The sequence below is a fragment of the Microtus pennsylvanicus genome, chromosome 12 (assembly GCF_037038515.1).
Source record: "Microtus pennsylvanicus isolate mMicPen1 chromosome 12, mMicPen1.hap1, whole genome shotgun sequence".
NCBI classification, from domain to species: domain Eukaryota; kingdom Metazoa; phylum Chordata; class Mammalia; order Rodentia; family Cricetidae; genus Microtus; species Microtus pennsylvanicus.
In genome coordinates, this window is record NC_134590.1 from 95,970,525 (window position 1) to 95,983,215 (window position 12,691).

Below are 12,691 nucleotides of genomic sequence, written 5' to 3' on the forward strand. Positions count from 1 at the left end.
GAGACACATCCATTCAATCCATAAAAGACAAAACGTGGAAATAAACATGTAAACTGGTCGACCCACCCAAAGCAGGAGGGAGGTCTCTGTCCAGCAGGGCCGTCTTCTTTCCAAGTTGCAGTCAGTCAGATCTCTGGGCAAACAGAAAAAGAAAGCAATTGTTTTCTACTTGAACAGTTTTAATATTACTCAAATGAATTAATATTCAGCTATTTATTCCCAGCCTTATTTACAACTGGATGCCCACCGAGCACCTTCCTCTCATAGCTAGCCCCTTCTACCCCTGCCCCATCTGGACAGATAGACAGGATGTATGTATGTATGTATGTATAAATAAATAAATAATAAAAAAGTAAAATAAAAATAAGTAAATAAATAAATTTAAAAAAAAAGTGTTTGGTGAGTGGGGCATGTTGGCATAGAGAACAAAAGAGATAAACTAACCACCAACACATTGAAGAATGACATCAGTCAATCAAGACATGGAAAAAGACAACTGGTCGACCCAAGTTCACAAGGCCAACTGGTCGACCCCGGTACTTAGCATTTTAAGGCCAAATATTTAATCGGACAACTGGTCGACCCGCTTCCAGTCCGTCAAAAAAAAGGAAGTGCACAGAGACAACTGGTCGACCCGTCAGGTCTAGGAAGATATAATATATATTATACATTAAAAAAAAAAAAAAAAAGAGTCCAGCGGGACATCTGGTCGACCCGCCGCATCCCCGGGGGAAAAAAATGGCCTCCCGCCCGGTGGGAGGGACTACTGGTCTACCCCGGTCCTTTGGAGAAGGAGGTGGAGAGGGGGGAAAAAAAAGTGCGCCCAACCTCCGCCGCCTCCCCGACAGGCGCGCCGCGGCGCCACGGCGGGCGAGCGGAGGTCGGCGGCGAGAGGGGGCCCGGGGCGCCGCCAGACCCTCGCCCATCCTCCCCCGCGAAGAGGGATGAAGAGGGAAAGGCGCGCGCCCGGGAAAGAGGGGACACACCCGCGGGCCGCTGCGGTGCGGTGAGGCAAGCAGCGGGAGTGGACGGAGGAGAGCGAGAGCGGGAAGAGAGCCGCCGTCCGCCGTGAGCCGCCAGTGGCAGAGCCAGACACGGGTCCTCGGACGGGGCGAGGAGGGCGGGCGAGCCGGCGCCCGTCCCCCTTCCCACTCTCTCGACCTCTCTCTCACGACCGCCACGAGCGCCCGTGCGCACAACACACGTGCGACCCGGGGAGCGCGCCTCCCGGCGAGAACTCGGGCGAGGCAGGCGAGCGGGCGGGCAGAGCCGCCGCCGCTGCTCTCTCACGTTAATGATCCTTCCGCAGGTTCACCTACGGAAACCTTGTTACGACTTTTACTTCCTCTAGATAGTCAAGTTGGTGAACAACCACAAATAAGCAAACAAATAGAGAGATAATAACAATAAAAATATTTGAGAGTTCAAATAATTGACTTCATCCACAATAAAAGAATATAAAAATAAAAATATCAAATGCACTTGAACACATTGGCACAGGAGAACGCTTGCTAAATAGAACCCCAGTAGCACAGACACTGAGAGAAAAAGAAAAAAAAGGAAAAAGAAAAAAGAAAGAAAAACAAAACAAAAAAAAGAACAAAGAAAAAAACTAAAGAGAGAAAAAAAAGAAAAAAAAAGAAAAGAAGAAGAAGAAAAAAAAGAAAAAAAGAAAAAAAGAAAAAAAAGAAAAAAAAAAGAAAGAAAAAAGAAAAAAAAAGAAAAAAAAACAGACACTGAGTGAAACAATTAATAAGTGAGACCTCCTGAAACTGAAAAGCTTCTGTAAAGCAAAGAACATGGCCAACAAGACAAAACGACGGCCTTACAGAATGGGAAAAGATCTTCACTAATCTCCAAAATACACAAAGAAGTCGAGAAATTGGTCATCCAAAGAACAAATAATCCAATTTTAAAAAATGGAGTACAGACCTAAACAGAGAACTCTCAACAGAGGGATCTAAAATGGTTGAAAGACACTTAAATGTATTTAGTGATTATATTTCTTTTCCCTTAGGGATAAAGAAATGGAGAAGTTCTTTGAAGCAGTAAGTCACAAAAACACCAGGCCGTTAAACTTCAGCTACAGGGAAACCCTGTCTCGTGGAAAAACAAAACAACAACAACAACAACAACAAAAAAAATCCTGAAGCCAGTGATCATTGCAAACATCTGTATGTTCAGATACTGAGCCTGAGCAAGTTAGAGTGTCACAGATTTGCTGCAATTCATTGCAAATTTCATGTGGATCACAAATCCTGCTCAAGTTACAGCTGTTAGTGTCAGTGTGAACCTTGACACCATCTCTACTGGATTCCTGTCAGCTGGGCTCCGGTCTGCTAGAAAAGCAGAAGAACTAAGGTACCGTAATTAACCTCTTCTGTGCCCCACCTGCAAGAACACTCTGTAAGCTACAGTTCTGAAAACAGCCTGGTCCTGGCATAAGAACAGACAGGAGGACCAATGGAACCGAATAGAAGACCCGGATATCGATCCACACATCTTCGAACACCTGATCTTTGATAAAGAAGTCAAAAATATCCAATAGAAAAAAAAAGAAAGCATGTGAGTTCAAGACCAGCCTGGTCTACAAGAGCTAGTTCCAGGACAGGCTCCAAAAAAAAAAAAAACTACAGAACAACCCTGTCTCGAAAAAAAAAAAGAAAGAAAGAAAGAAAGAAAGAAAGAAAGAAAGAAAGAAAGAAAGAAGAAAAAGAAAACAGTGCTGTCCTCGAAAATGCCCTCTCCCTTTGAACACGGCCCCTCCTTTGGGCTGAGTTTCCCACACAGCTCTGATGATGCAGGAGGATGCCGAGGGCCCAGTTGGTGCCTGTATCTGTGCCTTGGCAGCAGCTATTCATGTCTTGCCACTCAGAGTCAAATTCCCTTAAGTTTAGCCTTCCCTAAGTGCTTGTTCACTTCAGAAGACTCAACCCTCATCTTCCATGTCCTCCTGGCCTAATTTCTCATATTACTGTTTTACTGAGTATGAATCAGTAATATGAGATGTTCAGGAGAGGGAGGAAGGGTCATTCATGAAAAAAGTGAGTGTTCAACTAACTAACTCCCCATGGGTTCAGGAAGTAGTGAGAAGATATTAATGAAGCAGAGAGAAATTTCTGGTTTTGGAAGGAGGAAATCCTGAATGGCTCCCTCTGTGTCGGAGGAGAGACTCCTGGAAAGGAAACCTCAGGTTCCGGTTGGTCGGTCGGTCGGTCGGTCGGTCAGTTCGGGGAGAAATATCAGCAAGGAGGTAAAGGCCGTGCCTCACGACATCAGCAGTCCCTTCTCTGGAAATTCCACGGTATCCCAGAGAGCTCTCGGAATTTTGTGATGTCACTCGTGTCCTAGAAACGCCAACTGCCCTCAAGACACACTCTCTCGGTGCCTATAAGACTCGGTTCTAGACATGTTGTCTAGAGAATGGAGATCGTTCGTGGAGAGGCCAGAGGGAGGAAGAAGAAAGCTGGCCTCAGATCTCACAGGAAAACATGGAGAAATAATTAGTGGTCCTGGGGAAGACGAAGTGAGTTCACCACTAGCAGGGACTAGAGAGATTTCTGGATGTGATGGCTTTGAGACTTCCAGGGCTAGGGCTCAGGAACTGGGAGGTTTCTGGGATGAAACAGGTCTGTCTGTCTTGTTTCTCTGAGTTCCTAAAGGGCCAACCCACATCAAAGATTCACGATAGTTGATTTGACAAAGTCGGGAATTGACAAGGAGTGCGGAAGGAGTCAGTGAGATTTCAATACCAGCACTGACTGCACATCATCACCCCCCCCCCCCCGGTCCTTTTCGTTGTGTAGCAATAATAATAGAGAAAGGGGAGTAGTGCTCTGCCAAAGCCCGTATTTTACCATGCCTTATATCACAGCCATTAGCAGGGTTGAGGCATCAAGTGCTGCAGTCAGTCCGACTCCTGTGACCCCCCTAAGGTTTCTGGCTTCCCAGTTTTGAGTGACACCATGGTCTCCAGTTCAGCTTGAGAGCTCTTTAAGAGCCAATGGAGGAGAGAGTGGAAAGAGACTGCCATTTTTTTCCTTTTCCTTGTCTTTCTTTCTTTTGCTGTTTTGCTTTGTTTTTCAAGAAAGGGTTTCTTTGTGTATCTTGGGCTGTCCTAAAACTCACTCTGTAAATCAGGCCATCTTTGAATTCACAGAGATCTGTGTGTGTGCTGTGATTAAAGCCCGGCTGAGACTGCAATTTCTTGTTAGCTCTGGGTGTCCTGAGCTGTTAGTAAGTGACAATGGCTCTGTGTTGTGAATCTCTGTGAATCCAGACTATGTTATGTCCTTCAATGACATGAGTCTGAAGCATCAAGCACCCACCCACCCCTATACTCCCTGAGGTCTCTGAAGTCACACACAGCGCAGCCTCTATGGGTCTGAATAAGGCTTAGAAAGCTTTTCCCTGGTTCACCTGGTGCAGAGGAAACCAGGTAAGTTCTGAGAGACATGCACCACCTTCCTACAGAAAGAAGGGAGGACTGATTAGCTAATACCCACAGAGGGGGAAACTCAAGTCTGGTATTTCAGACAGAACCTGCTTGGACAAAGTCTCATCTGTCAGTCACTTCCTGAGGGAAGGAGGGAGGGAGGGAGGGAGGGAGGGAGGGAGGGAGGGAGGGAGGAAGGAAGGACCACAATTATCTCTCCTCTGTGTCCTTTTTACGCTCTTTCCATGCTCTGATGAATATTGTGATTCAAGTTGGCCATGTCCCCTTTTCCACAGCATGTGCACTGTGGCTCTAGATCAAGGAATCAGTTTGTTTGTGTGTTTTGCTCTATCTAGGAGAAGCACCATAGCAGTTGCATACTGACTGAGAAATTTGATTTTTAGGAAATGATTTTTCATATCTGTGAGTGGTCTCTCCATAGATAGCCACTCATCTTTCTTTAAACTTGAGTATAGGAATGAATGATCCCTCCCTCCCTCCCTCCCTCTCTCCCTCTTCATGGGAATGAGTGTCTGCTCTTGCATTGAGGGCTCCCCAGTTCTCAGCATCTCCAGCCCAACCTGTCACAAGCTGATCACACATTTGCAAACTTGGGATATATTCTGCTGAAGTTTTGGGATAATGAATTTCATCAACTATGGGACTAACTTTGTTCTGACAGGACACTCACTCACAATCTCTCCTCATCACACCCACATAGTGTAACAACTTTGTGTTTCCTCCACAATGTGCTCATTTCTGTCAGGGAACTGAAAGCCGGCCAGCCAGCCAACACTATTTTTCCTTGTTTCTCATTTTGTTCTTATATTCTGTCTCTCCCCCCCCCCCCCGCCTGGAAAACTTTCAGAGTTCACTCTGCCCCCTGAGTAAAGGTGTTATGCTTCCTTTTATTGTATATTTAGTGTGTGTGTGTGTGAGAGAGAGAGAGAGAGAGAGAGAGAGAGAGATTCATTATGAAATCAAAAGTCAGTCAACAACAGCAAACTTTGTATTTATTTGTCCATCCACGTATTTGCTTGTTTACTTACTTACTTACTTACTTACTCACTCACTCACTCACTCACCCACTTCATTTATTATTTATTTATTTATTTATTTGCAGTGGAAGACTTAATTCAGTAAGAATGATCAGAAGGGTAGGTAGGGTATCCTTGGGAAAAGAGTAAGATATCACGATGACTTTCCCTTCCAAGAGGGAGCTTTCTAGTAAGACGTGAAACCACAGTTTCAAGGGCCCGCTTTCCACAAGTCCTTTTCCAAGGTCAGGCATTTCTTAGGTAAGCAAGGGTCTCCATTCATTCCCTTTGAGGAACTCTCAGGCCCTGCCCTGACATTAACCTCTGACTCCTGCCTATTGTCAAGGCCAATGGGACACTCCTCAGCCCCTCCCTGACCTGAGGTGACCTGAGAAGCCACAGCCCACCCCAGTTCACAGGCCTCTCTTTATCTATCTATCTAACTAAGTAACTGTACAGCATAAAATGTGGAATCTCTTCTCAATGAAATGCTGTTGGCAGCCATTCGATGAATTTATTCTCATCTCAGATCCTGTCCAGCAGGGATGTCTTCTTTCCGTGTTTCTTCTTCTTTTGTATGTTGCAGTCAGTTCAGATGTGCTGGTATATGGTGAGAAAGAGAGAGAGAGAGAAATGGAATTGCTTTTTATTTATTTGAAGAGTTTTAATGATTTAATATTCAGCTATTTCCAGCCTTATTTACCAGCACATTTATTATTACCAGCGAGCACCTTCCTCTGAAAACATTGGAATCGCCCCCCATCTGTACATGTCATGCACGTGCGTGCATATGTGTGTGTGTGTGTGTGTGTGTGTGTGTGTGTGAGCGTGTGCGCATCCCATCTATCTATCTATCTATCTATCTATCTATCTATCTATCTATCTATCTATCTATCTATCTATGTATCCCTTCATCAAATTCCATTTTAGGAGCTGCTATGCTGACCAGTGACATGGAGGCCACCATTTTCTTAGCCAGTGACAGTCAGGAGACAGAAAGAAGGAAAGAAAGGAAGAAAGGAAGAAAGAATCTACATTCCCAAAGAAAGAAAAAAATTAAGTAAATTTTAAAAAGTAAAAAAAAAATTAAGAAAGTAAGTAAATACATACATAAAAATAGACATAAAGAATGAATAAATGAATAAAACTAAATAATAATTGAAACATTCAATAAGTAAATGAGTCACGCTAAATCAGCAGATAAATAAACAGATATATGAAAGAAGATAAGGAAGTGAAGGAATGAATGAACAAGTAAGTAAGTAAGTAAGTAAGTAAATAACTAGGTGGGTCATTTTTTTTAAAGAAGTAAGTAAATGAGATGGGCTGAACAGATAGTAAGTAAGTAAGTAAGTAAGCAAGCAAGCAAGCAAGCAATCGTGAAAAAAAGATGAGAGCCGGGCGATGGTGGCGCACGCCTTTAATCCCAGTACTCGGGAGGCAGAGGTAGGCGGATCTCTGTGAGTTCGAGACCAGCCTGGTCTACAGTGCTAGTTCCAGGACAGGCTCCAAAGCCACAGAGAAACCCTGTCTCGAAAAACCAAAAAAAAAAAAAAAAAGAGAGAGAGAGACACATCCATTCAATCCATAAAAGACAAAACGTGGAAATAAACATGTAAACTGGTCGACCCACCCAAAGCAGGAGGGAGGTCTCTGTCCAGCAGGGCCGTCTTCTTTCCAAGTTGCAGTCAGTCAGATCTCTGGGCAAACAGAAAAAGAAAGCAATTGTTTTCTACTTGAACAGTTTTAATATTACTCAAATGAATTAATATTCAGCTATTTATTCCCAGCCTTATTTACAACTGGATGCCCACCGAGCACCTTCCTCTCATAGCTAGCCCCTTCTACCCCTGCCCCATCTGGACAGATAGACAGGATGTATGTATGTATGTATGTATAAATAAATAAATAATAAAAAAGTAAAATAAAAATAAGTAAATAAATAAATTTAAAAAAAAGTGTTTGGTGAGTGGGGCGTGTTGGCATAGAGAACAAAAGAGATAAACTAACCACCAACACATTGAAGAATGACATCAGTCAATCAAGACATGGAAAAAGACAACTGGTCGACCCAAGTTCACAAGGCCAACTGGTCGACCCCGGTACTTAGCATTTTAAGGCCAAATATTTAATCGGACAACTGGTCGACCCGCTTCCAGTCCGTCAAAAAAAAGGAAGTGCACAGAGACAACTGGTCGACCCGTCAGGTCTAGGAAGATATAATATATATTATACATTAAAAAAAAAAAAAAAAGAGTCCAGCGGGACATCTGGTCGACCCGCCGCATCCCCGGGGGAAAAAAAATGGCCTCCCGCCCGGTGGGAGGGACTACTGGTCTACCCCGGTCCTTTGGAGAAGGAGGTGGAGAGGGGGGAAAAAAAAGTGCGCCCAACCTCCGCCGCCTCCCCGACAGGCGCGCCGCGGCGCCACGGCGCGCGAGCGGAGGTCGGCGGCGAGAGGGGGCCCGTGGCGCCGCCAGACCCTCGCCCATCCTCCCCCGCGAAGAGGGATGGAGAGGGAAAGGCGCGCGCCCGGGAAAGAGGGGACACACCCGCGGGCCGCTGCGGTGCGGTGAGGCAAGCAGCGGGAGTGGACGGAGGAGAGCGACAGCGGGAAGAGAGCCGCCGTCCGCCGTGAGCCGCCAGTGGCAGAGCCAGACACGGGTCCTCGGACGGGGCGAGGAGGGCGGGCGAGCCGGCGCCGGTCCCCCTTCCCCCTCTCTCGACCTCTCTCTCACGACCGCCACGAGCGCCCGTGCGCACAACACACGTGCGACCCGGGGAGCGCGCCTCCCGGCGAGAACTCGGGCGAGGCAGGCGAGCGGGCGGGCAGAGCCGCCGCCGCTGCTCTCTCACGTTAATGATCCTTCCGCAGGTTCACCTACGGAAACCTTGTTACGACTTTTACTTCCTCTAGATAGTCAAGTTGGTGAACAACCACAAATAAGCAAACAAATAGAGAGATAATAACAATAAAAATATTTGAGAGTTCAAATAATTGACTTCATCCACAATAAAAGAATATAAAAATAAAAATATCAAATGCACTTGAACACATTGGCACAGGAGAACGCTTGCTAAATAGAACCCCAGTAGCACAGACACTGAGAGAAAAAGAAAAAAAAGAAAAACAAAACAAAAAAAAAGAACAAAGAAAAAAACTAAAGAGAGAAAAAAAAGAAAAAAAAAGAAAAGAAGAAGAAGAAAAAAAAGAAAAAAAGAAAAAAACTAAAGAGAGAAAAAAAAGAAAAAAAAAGAAAGAAAAAAGAAAAAAAAAGAAAAAAAAACAGACACTGAGTGAAACAATTAATAAGTGAGACCTCCTGAAACTGAAAAGCTTCTGTAAAGCAAAGAACATGGCCAACAAGACAAAACGACGGTCTTACAGAATGGGAAAAGATCTTCACTAATCTCCAAAATACACAAAGAAGTCGAGAAATTGGTCATCCAAAGAACAAATAATCCAATTTTAAAAAATGGAGTACAGACCTAAACAGAGAACTCTCAACAGAGGGATCTAAAATGGTTGAAAGACACTTAAATGTATTTAGTGATTATATTTCTTTTCCCTTAGGGATAAAGAAATGGAGAAGTTCTTTGAAGCAGTAAGTCACAAAAACACCAGGCCGTTAAACTTCAGCTACAGGGAAACCCTGTCTCGTGGAAAAACAAAACAACAACAACAACAAAAAAAAAAAATCCTGAAGCCAGTGATCATTGCAAACATCTGTATGTTCAGATACTGAGCCTGAGCAAGTTAGAGTGTCACAGATTTGCTGCAATTCATTGCAAATTTCATGTGGATCACAAATCCTGCTCAAGTTACAGCTGTTAGTGTCAGTGTGAACCTTGACACCATCTCTACTGGATTCCTGTCAGCTGGGCTCCGGTCTGCTAGAAAAGCAGAAGAACTAAGGTACCGTAATTAACCTCTTCTGTGCCCCACCTGCAAGAACACTCTGTAAGCTACAGTTCTGAAAACAGCCTGGTCCTGGCATAAGAACAGACAGGAGGACCAATGGAACCGAATAGAAGACCCGGATATCGATCCACACATCTTCGAACACCTGATCTTTGATAAAGAAGTCAAAAATATCCAATAGAAAAAAAAAGAAAGCATGTGAGTTCAAGACCAGCCTGGTCTACAAGAGCTAGTTCCAGGACAGGCTCCAAAAAAAAAAAAAACTACAGAACAACCCTGTCTCGAAAAAAAAAAAAGAAAGAAAGAAAGAAAGAAAGAAAGAAAGAAAGAAAGAAGAAAAAGAAAACAGTGCTGTCCTCGAAAATGCCCTCTCCCTTTGAACACGGCCCCTCCTTTGGGCTGAGTTTCCCACACAGCTCTGATGATGCAGGAGGATGCCGAGGGCCCAGTTGGTGCCTGTATCTGTGCCTTGGCAGCAGCTATTCATGTCTTGCCACTCAGAGTCAAATTCCCTTAAGTTTAGCCTTCCCTAAGTGCTTGTTCACTTCAGAAGACTCAACCCTCATCTTCCATGTCCTCCTGGCCTAATTTCTCATATTACTGTTTTACTGAGTATGAATCAGTAATATGAGATGTTCAGGAGAGGGAGGAAGGGTCATTCATGAAAAAAGTGAGTGTTCAACTAACTAACTCCCCATGGGTTCAGGAAGTAGTGAGAAGATATTAATGAAGCAGAGAGAAATTTCTGGTTTTGGAAGGAGGAAATCCTGAATGGCTCCCTCTGTGTCGGAGGAGAGACTCCTGGAAAGGAAACCTCAGGTTCCGGTTGGTCGGTCGGTCGGTCGGTCGGTCAGTTCGGGGAGAAATATCAGCAAGGAGGTAAAGGCCGTGCCTCACGACATCAGCAGTCCCTTCTCTGGAAATTCCACGGTATCCCAGAGAGCTCTCGGAATTTTGTGATGTCACTCGTGTCCTAGAAACGCCAACTGCCCTCAAGACACACTCTCTCGGTGCCTATAAGACTCGGTTCTAGACATGTTGTCTAGAGAATGGAGATCGTTCGTGGAGAGGCCAGAGGGAGGAAGAAGAAAGCTGGCCTCAGATCTCACAGGAAAACATGGAGAAATAATTAGTGGTCCTGGGGAAGACGAAGTGAGTTCACCACTAGCAGGGACTAGAGAGATTTCTGGATGTGATGGCTTTGAGACTTCCAGGGCTAGGGCTCAGGAACTGGGAGGTTTCTGGGATGAAACAGGTCTGTCTGTCTTGTTTCTCTGAGTTCCTAAAGGGCCAACCCACATCAAAGATTCACGATAGTTGATTTGACAAAGTCGGGAATTGACAAGGAGTGCGGAAGGAGTCAGTGAGATTTCAATACCAGCACTGACTGCACATCATCACCCCCCCCCCCGGTCCTTTTCGTTGTGTAGCAATAATAATAGAGAAAGGGGAGTAGTGCTCTGCCAAAGCCCGTATTTTACCATGCCTTATATCACAGCCATTAGCAGGGTTGAGGCATCAAGTGCTGCAGTCAGTCCGACTCCTGTGACCCCCCTAAGGTTTCTGGCTTCCCAGTTTTGAGTGACACCATGGTCTCCAGTTCAGCTTGAGAGCTCTTTAAGAGCCAATGGAGGAGAGAGTGGAAAGAGACTGCCATTTTTTTCTTTTTCCTTGTCTTTCTTTCTTTTGCTGTTTTGCTTTGTTTTTCAAGAAAGGGTTTCTTTGTGTATCTTGGGCTGTCCTAAAACTCACTCTGTAAATCAGGCCATCTTTGAATTCACAGAGATCTGTGTGTGTGCTGTGATTAAAGCCCGGCTGAGACTGCAATTTCTTGTTAGCTCTGGGTGTCCTGAGCTGTTAGTAAGTGACAATGGCTCTGTGTTGTGAATCTCTGTGAATCCAGACTATGTTATGTCCTTCAATGACATGAGTCTGAAGCATCAAGCACCCACCCACCCCTATACTCCCTGAGGTCTCTGAAGTCACACACAGCGCAGCCTCTATGGGTCTGAATAAGGCTTAGAAAGCTTTTCCCTGGTTCACCTGGTGCAGAGGAAACCAGGTAAGTTCTGAGAGACATGCACCACCTTCCTACAGAAAGAAGGGAGGACTGATTAGCTAATACCCACAGAGGGGGAAACTCAAGTCTGGTATTTCAGACAGAACCTGCTTGGACAAAGTCTCATCTGTCAGTCACTTCCTGAGGGAAGGAGGGAGGGAGGGAGGGAGGGAGGGAGGGAGGAAGGAAGGACCACAATTATCTCTCCTCTGTGTCCTTTTTACGCTCTTTCCATGCTCTGATGAATATTGTGATTCAAGTTGGCCATGTCCCCTTTTCCACAGCATGTGCACTGTGGCTCTAGATCAAGGAATCAGTTTGTTTGTGTGTTTTGCTCTATCTAGGAGAAGCACCATAGCAGTTGCATACTGACTGAGAAATTTGATTTTTAGGAAATGATTTTTCATATCTGTGAGTGGTCTCTCCATAGATAGCCACTCATCTTTCTTTAAACTTGAGTATAGGAATGAATGATCCCTCCCTCCCTCCCTCCCTCTCTCCCTCTTCATGGGAATGAGTGTCTGCTCTTGCATTGAGGGCTCCCCAGTTCTCAGCATCTCCAGCCCAACCTGTCACAAGCTGATCACACATTTGCAAACTTGGGATATATTCTGCTGAAGTTTTGGGATAATGAATTTCATCAACTATGGGACTAACTTTGTTCTGACAGGACACTCACTCACAATCTCTCCTCATCACACCCACATAGTGTAACAACTTTGTGTTTCCTCCACAATGTGCTCATTTCTGTCAGGGAACTGAAAGCCGGCCAGCCAGCCAACACTATTTTTCCTTGTTTCTCATTTTGTTCTTATATTCTGTCTCTCCCCCCCCCCCCCCGCCTGGAAAACTTTCAGAGTTCACTCTGCCCCCTGAGTAAAGGTGTTATGCTTCCTTTTATTGTATATTTACTGTGTGTGTGTGAGAGAGAGAGAGAGAGAGAGAGAGAGAGAGAGAGAGATTCATTATGAAATCAAAAGTCAGTCAACAACAGCAAACTTTGTATTTATTTGTCCATCCACGTATTTGCTTGTTTACTTACTTACTTACTTACTTACTCACTCACTCACTCACTCACCCACTTCATTTATTATTTATTTATTTATTTATTTGCAGTGGAAGACTTAATTCAGTAAGAATGATCAGAAGGGTAGGTAGGGTATCCTTGGGAAAAGAGTAAGATATCACGATGACTTTCCCTTCCAAGAGGGAGCTTTCTAGTAAGACGTGAAACCACA